General features: G+C 44.3%; 4 non-coding genes across 4 annotated transcripts; 2 read left to right on the top strand and 2 right to left on the bottom strand.

Annotated features, from left to right (window-relative positions):
- Window positions 1–358: 358 nt before the first annotated feature.
- On the bottom strand, window positions 359–430 carry trnaw-cca. The gene has a single exon. It is a non-coding gene; the product is annotated as a tRNA-Trp (tRNA).
- Window positions 431–724: 294 nt separating this feature from the next.
- Window positions 725–800, top strand: trnaf-gaa. Its single transcript has one exon. It is a non-coding gene; the product is annotated as a tRNA-Phe (tRNA).
- A 248-nt stretch (window positions 801–1,048) lies between these two features.
- On the top strand, window positions 1,049–1,138 carry trnap-ugg. The gene is given in 2 exon segments: window positions 1,049–1,084; window positions 1,103–1,138. It is a non-coding gene; the product is annotated as a tRNA-Pro (tRNA).
- Window positions 1,139–3,482: 2,344 nt separating this feature from the next.
- trnat-agu lies at window positions 3,483–3,555 on the bottom strand. Its single transcript has one exon. It is a non-coding gene; the product is annotated as a tRNA-Thr (tRNA).
- Window positions 3,556–7,860: the final 4,305 nt, after the last annotated feature.

The raw sequence follows: 7,860 nt of genomic DNA, 5'->3' as shown, positions 1-7,860 counted from the left end.
ATCGCAGTCACGGCAATCAACAGCGCTTTTCAGTTTGACATATATTTAATTATTTTATTTGAAACTTCCGCTGTTTTCATTTGATTAATAAATTCAGTAAACACTGCGTTTGATACAGTGGCTTCTCACAACTTCGCGACGTCTCAAAGCACTTCACAGAATTCACTGTAAAGTGAATGAACTGTTTACTTATTACTACTACTAGTATTTATTAACATAATTAATATTAGGTGGGATATGTTGATGATAAACATTTTATACAACGTATTGATAATTCGTGTTCTGCGTTATTTTTATTGTTTGCTTTTCATAAGACTCAACAACAACAAAAAGATGCATTGACTGTGAATGAAAATATTGACCTCGACGTGATTTGAACACGTAGCCTTCTGATCTGGAGTCAGACGCGCTACCGTTACGCCACGAGGTCGTCAGCTTCTCTCACACGAGAGGCTGGAATTTAGAGATGTAAAGTACATCCAAACTAACCTTGTGAACTTGGTCATTCCGAAACATTGTTCAAAACCCAGTTCAAGGCCGACATTCGGAGCTCCAGAACATCTGTGCTAAATCACTGAGAAGAAGTTCTGAAAAGTTTTTTTTTGTCAACATAAATCGGCTATAAAGTCCCCAAAATGAGCGACCAGAATTTAGAAGGAGTTTCATTAGAAAACAAGATATGTGCAATTTTTTAAAACAAGCGGAAACACTTCATTTTACAGCCGCCGAAATAGCTCAGTTGGGAGAGCGTTAGACTGAAGATCTAAAGGTCCCTAAAGGTTCAATCCCGGGTTTCGGCAGTTTTATTGTTCAGTTTGATTGTAACTCACAGCCTAAGTATGTCCTGTTAACACTGGCCGTTTGGGTGACATTACATTGTGACTCTTCTGCTCAGTTCTGCTTCAATCAAAACACAAAGATTTATTTTTTTCAATGACTTGAAGATCGAGGTGAATTTATATAAATGTGCAGCAAATCAACAGAGATCCATTCATTTTGATATTGCCAAGTTCTTCTGTTGACATTTCAGTTATTTGATGCACAACGTGGCTCGTTGGTCTAGGGGTATGATTCTCGCTTTGGGATAGCAAATTAATAAATATGCGAGAGGTCCCGGGTTCAAATCCCGGACGAGCCCAAATTTTAGCTGAAGGGTTGTCCATGTTTCACACTCTGATTGGAGTTTGAAGCAACTAAATTATTTTGGTGATATCGAAACAGTAATTGTCCTATTCAATAGGCGAAATTAGCATCCGTTGCAGCGCCAGTGGTTTAGTGGTATTACGCAAGATTTATATTGTTGAAAGCCATGTTAGATTTTTGATGATTGCATCAATCTTCCACTGCCCTGCCCTGCCCTTCCAGTTGAATATTACTTTTCTATCTGGAGAAGGAGAATATTGTTAGCAGCAGCCATCATTCGATTTTCCAAAAATATAACATGCTGACCATACGTAGCGAATTATTTGGGATACTCAGAATCAAACTATTGAAATGTAATAGATGTAAATCATTTGTGTTTCCAGATGGGCTGTGACAAAATGCCACATGAGAGGAAACAGACCAAACTACAAAACAGACTCAATGGAATCATGGTGGAGAAGATCGCGTAGTAAAACACAAACATTGGAAGGAGCTGTGAATAGAATGGTGTTGGGAAGACCGAATGGGTCATGGTACCGATGGGCGGAATGAAGGATTGGGTAAGAACCCATCACGGAGAAGTATCGATACGATGAACATCAAGTGTTGGTTAAGGTGAGCAGATCTGAGGGAAGGTAATGATCTGAGCGTGATGTGACTGTAAGCGTCAGTACTTTTAGAAACTGAGCGAAGTTGTCTCGGATCCGGGAGAGAATAGTGGAGGAGCTCTGTGGTCACCTGTGCGAAGGCCTGACCTCTCCGACCGAAACCACAGATATTGAAGATTTGGAAAGGCAGAATGTTAGTGACGAGACGGACTTCTTGATCATCCGTCAAGTCAGTCCTTCGACAGCGAGGAGAGGAAAGGAGCACGCAGAGCAGGTCATTCAGTAACCGGTATCAGTCGGTACCATGGGCAGAGAGGCAACAGCCCACGTTGAGGGGATCACCAATCGCCAGAACCTGAAGGCCTGATTGCTCAGTTAACCATAATATGACTGGTGATGTTTCAGCTTGCATCCAATTTTCGGCCATAATGTTTTTTTAATAAAACGTGGATAAATGTGTCTCGTTTCTTTGGAGCTTCCTTTTTCGTCTCACTATGGATGCACTTTATATAAAAGTTGCTGTATTAAATGCGGTGATTATTATTAACTGACAGAAGATTAATATATTAAGAAAATTCAGAGAATTTTTTATTCGCAATATTGACTCCACTGAGAAAAAGTCTGGATTTGAACTTGATCTGCAATTGAGTGCTCTCCCGCTTAACTACACACAAATGTGTTCACATTTCCTAGTTTTGACTCATGCAGATTACGGAGCAGATCATCCACAACTCTGCAGCCCGGATTCTCTCCTGCTAAAGGCTCCACAACGCTATGACCGCCATCTTCGCCTTGCTCCCTTGGCTTCCGATCAGTCAGAGGATACAGAGCAGGATCATTTTCTTCACCTTCAATGCCCTCCAAAGACTTCCACCTCCCCGTATCTCTGACCTGTTATCAAAACCCAACGTACCCTCTCTCTCTCTGCTCAGCGGATTTCGATAGGCTTCACGTGCACTGACTCGCCCGCCCCACCATTGGTCGGCCTTCATCCTCTCTGACCCCATCTTCTATACTTCCATTCCACAGTCCCTTCGTGTCGCCCCCTCCCGTACCGCCTTCAAGATCCGTCTTAACTTTCTTCCCTTCAGATAAAAAATTACTTCTACGCTCCCCGCGCTGCAACACTACTCATCCCAACCAAAAGCTAAGGAGCGGATCACTGAATGTCCAGTGTCTTGTGACGTTCTCAGAAAGGGAAAGCCACTCTACAAATGTAATTTTTTGTTGTTACTTTCAACTGTGTTTTTTTTTCTCACACAGATTAATCGAAAACTTCTTCAACCAGAAGCTGCTGCTAGTGAATTTTCAGTCAAGAAAAAGTCTAACAACAATGACATTAGTTCCAAAAGATTATTGAGGACACAAAAAAAAATGTAATTGGTAAATTGACTTCACATCGGAGCTCGTCGCTTGTGCATTACACGGCCCAAAATTGCGATAAAACCCAGCTAAATTCCACCAAAAGCCCACACAGCTTGGATTTTGAGACCGGCAAACATCCCATCGGTTTAACAGAAACAGATGAACTTGCTATGCACTTGAACTTCACCTTGAACATCAGTTTAGGTATGACGTGCGAAAAAAGCGACCGAGTGAAGGATTTTTCCTTATACCCGTGTATGTTTTCTCGACAGAGTTTGGCGATTCCTGCTGTACCAATTCACCATACACTGAAACACAAAGCAACAAGAACCAAACCGAGTGATGTTCCAGAATGAAAAGCATCAAAGGCACCGCTGGGATTTGAACCCAGGATCTCCTGTTTACTAGACAGGCGCTTTGCCATCTAAGCCACGGCGCCATAGCTTCATTTCCAATTATTTTATTTAAGTCCAGGTGAATGATCATTTTATTTTATATGTCAGTGATGATCACCTCACCTTCTTTATTCAAGGACCAAGTTGGAGCGGATTATTGGCTGCTGGTTTGAGACTGGGAGTCGGGGTCAGCTTGGATTTGTCTATCAGTATTTCCATGGTCGCTATTAGAAGAAAAGCTTCTTCACTCAGTTTGATTTACTAATAAAGAAGGAAAGTCTCGTTGTGTTTGCTGTTTCACGATTGCCTTAGATTTTGTCACGTGATAATAAAATTATATCAGAGGCGCTCACTACAGGTCTGAAACATTTCAAATGAAGTTCGATACACAAACGAACCTGGAGTTCACTATTCTACTGAACCAAAGATCGTGGCCAGTACGGGCATCGAACCCATGACCTTGGCGTTAGCACCAAACTCTAACCAACCGGATTAACCGGCCTCAGTTACCAATCCCATGACTCTTATCGATAAAAACTGTGCAACAACAACTTACGTTGATATAGCGCCGCTAACCCGGAGCAGTAACTTAGAGCGCTTCTCTGTGGGGCAGCATGGCACCAAGATGCGAGAAGGGGATCTGAGGCCAAATGTCCGGCTGTCCTCTGTCCCTCAGTTTTTCGGCACAAGTCTCAGTTCTGTCGAGCCAAAAACATGAAGGCCCTCATTTTCCTCACTCTATTGCTGGCTGCTTTCTCCCGTGAATGCTATAATTCTGAGAGTTTCACTGTTCCTCTGTAGCGGTTATTCTGTCTGCAATGTCACAGAGATAGGAGATTTCACAATAATTCTTCTTCAGTGTTTTATCTTTTGCAGTGGTCGTGGCCGATGTGTTGCTGACACAGCCGCCGTGTCTAACCGGGACAACCGGCCACGTCCTGAGACTGACCTGTGAAAACAGCGGGTTTGATCTGAGCAGCAACAACATGACCTGGTATCTTGTATAACAAATCTAATAGAATTTTCAATGAGGTTGCGGAGCGGGTGGATAAATGCAGTGCAGTTGATGTTGTTTATATGGAATTTCAAAAGGCAATTGAAAAAGTGCCACACGAAAGACTTGATAGAAAGATTGAGAGGAGACAATATCGGCTTGGTACTACAATTTTAAAGGGGAAAATAAGAAAGGAACCTGGGGTTTCAGGAATATATATCCTAGTAGATGGCAGGACAGGTAGATGAAGCTGTAAAAATGGCTAATGAAATAATCGTAAAATGAAAATCAATGGCAAAGCCATCACTTTGCTAAGCTGCTCTCTGAATTTCGTCTGGGTAACCGCACAAATACATGTGTTTGTGCAGGAACTCAAAAGCTGCAACATGTAACCAGGTTGCCGGGCAATAAACCGTGCAACATTAGGGCTTGTGTGGGAATATATTTTAGAAATCCTCCAAAATAAAGAATATAGAACATACGATATCCACAATAATATAAAACTGGTATTCAGAGAGTTACACGATTGTTTTTTTCGGATCTTCATCTCTGTATCACTGTCTCTTAAACCTCTATTGTTGTTCCCATTGCTGTGTCCCCACAATTTTTGCGGGCTCTACTGGCCACCAGTATATACTTGACCGTCATAGCGTTGAACAACAAAATCATAACGAATGCGAGAATTGGTGTTAAACAACAACAACAAGATTCCATTTATAGAGCGCCTTTCACGTCGGGAGGACGTCCCATGGCGCTGTACAGTTGGGTCAGGACCTGAGCAGGGGGGAAATGATCAGGGTGAGGGGAGGGAAGGGAGGGAACGAGGAGTGGATAGAGAGTCGAGAGGGGAGCTAAAGGCTCGGTCAAAGAGAAAGATCTTTGACCGAGGTCGGAGAGGTCGGAGGGAGCAAGGCCGTGAATGGCTTTGTAGGTGAGGATGAGGATCTTGAAATCGATCCTCTGGGGGATGGGGAGCCAGTGGAGGCGAGCGAGGGTGGGAGTGATGTGGTCCCGAAGCCTGGTGCGGGACAGTACACGAGCTGCAGAGTTCTGAATGACCTACAGCTTGTGGAGGGAGGTGGCGGGAAGGCCGGCGAGGAGAGAGTTCCCATAGTACAGCCTTGAGGTGATAATCGCGTGGACCAGAGATTCAGCAGCGTGAGGGGTGAGGCAGTGTCGTAGTCTGGCGACATTCCGGAGGTGATGGAAATCGGTGCTAGTTGTGGCGCGGATATGAGGGAGAAAGAACAGCTCAGGGTCGAAGAGAGCACCGAGGTTCCTGACTGGCTTTGAGAGGTGGAGAGTGCAGCTTTGGATGCTGATGGATCGGCGCCTGAGGTGCGGAGGCGCTGACGTGAGCCAATCAGGAGGGCCTCAGTTTTACGCACGTTGTGCTGAAGAAAGTTGTCTCTCCTCCAGGACTCGATGTCGGACAGGCAGCTGTCAGGACATCGATGGTCGTGCAGTTAAGGTTAGACTGTAGCCCGCTTAAGGGAAGGGAGTGAATAAGTAAACTTCTCTTTGACCGTGCCTTCAGCTCCCCTCTCCACTTTCTACCCCCTCCTCGCTCCCTCCCTTCCCTCCCCTCACCCTGACCACTTCCCCTTTGCTCGGTTCCTGACCCAATTCTACAGCGCCTTGGGACGTCCTCCCGACGTGAAAGGCGCTTAATAAATGGAATCTTGTTGTTGTTGTTGTTGTTGAAAGGTAGAGTTGGGCGTCATCCGCATACATGTGGAAGTTAACCCCATGTCTGCGGATGATGTCACCAATGGGGAACATATAGAGGGTGAAGAGGAGAGGACCGAGGACAGAGCCCTGAGGGACACCGCATGAGAGCAGACAAGTGAAATACAGTGGATAGAGTGCATTTCAATTTCCAGAATAGATTTGACCAAATACCGAATGAGAGGATGCTGACTGAAATCAGTGCTTGAGGTATCAAGGGAGAGCTGGCAGAAGGTTTAAAAACTTGTAGAAAATCTCGATTAGGCTGATCGAATGAAAGGTTGAGGAATGTGTTGAGAAGGGTTTGAAAGGAGCCAAGAAAGGGGGCCCGATTGAGCGGTAGTGGGATGAAGTTCCAGAGGTGGAGCAGAGAGGGTGAAGGTCCTCCCGCCAACACTTGGGTCGGTAAATTGTGGAGGTGAAGCAGACTGTAGCCCGCTTAAGCGAAGGGAGTGAATAAGTAATTAGTGGTTGATAGTTCACAGAGCAAGGGGGAGCAAAGCCGTGGAGGACATTGATCGTGAGGACTAGGCTATTGAACTGTATCCTCTGAGTGATGGGGAGCCAGTGGAGCAATGGGAGGCTTGGAGGATCCGGGATGTAGATTTCTGGGTGAGATGCAGCATGTAAAGAGAGGATTATGGGGAGGCCAACAAGCATGCAGTTTGCGACGTCGAATCCTGTATGTGATGAAAATATGGACGAAGTTCTCGGTGGTCTGTGGTGATAGATAGTGGCGAAGCCGTCCAATGTTCCAGAGACACGGAAAGTATCAGCTGGTCATGGCACTTGTTTGCAGGTCCAGCCCACAAGTATGGAGAGCATTCCTTCTTCACTTGCTAAAGCTCCTGTAGATTGGTACAGAAACGAATGCTGCACAAATTGTTAAAACACATTCCCTCCTCGACTCCTGCTAAAATTTTATCATACAATGCATCCAACTGACAAGTGAACTATCCATAATTAATAATTTATTATTTTTTCTTAGGGGCCTTACCTGACTGCATGTTACTTCTTCATCTTGTGCTCTGCAATAGTGAGGCTGCATTACACACACAGAAATTTAAGCAGCTCTTGCTGAAACGCTAGGACATTGACTCATAGGACACTGTTCAATGGAAACGGATATGTGTATGAGATGATAGCAATACGATGACAATCCTCACACTCATTTGATGCTGAGATATGTTACCAACTGAGCGAGTAACCACACCCCACTTTTCAATCAACTTTGGAGAGTGTGTCTTCCTTGAATCCAAATTGTAGTTTAAGCTGAACAACCCCAAATCAACCACTTTGCTTTTTCCCTCCCTCCGAAATAAAATCCTCGTCTGCCATGACATTTCCTTTCCTGTTGACACAATTTATATTCTTGCATTTAACACACACACTTGGTCACGATACGGATTTTCTCGCCGGATTATCCAGTTTCTCCTCGTAATATAAAGACAATACAGAACTTTCCAGATTATGCTCTTTTCCACACAAGGCTCCACAAGCCTTTGACCGCAACTTTCCTGGCTCCATTTGCTCTGCAAAACGCAGCAAATTGATTACAAGAAACTATTCCTCAAATTTAATACACGCATACTCTTTTCTGAATTTACAACTGTGACCTCTTCAAACA

Source organism: Callorhinchus milii, unplaced genomic scaffold (genome assembly GCF_018977255.1).
Source record: "Callorhinchus milii isolate IMCB2004 unplaced genomic scaffold, IMCB_Cmil_1.0 Scaffold156, whole genome shotgun sequence".
Classification (NCBI taxonomy): domain Eukaryota; kingdom Metazoa; phylum Chordata; class Chondrichthyes; order Chimaeriformes; family Callorhinchidae; genus Callorhinchus; species Callorhinchus milii.
Note: the sequence above shows the minus strand (reverse complement) of the source record. Positions and strands in the feature narration are given on the sequence as shown.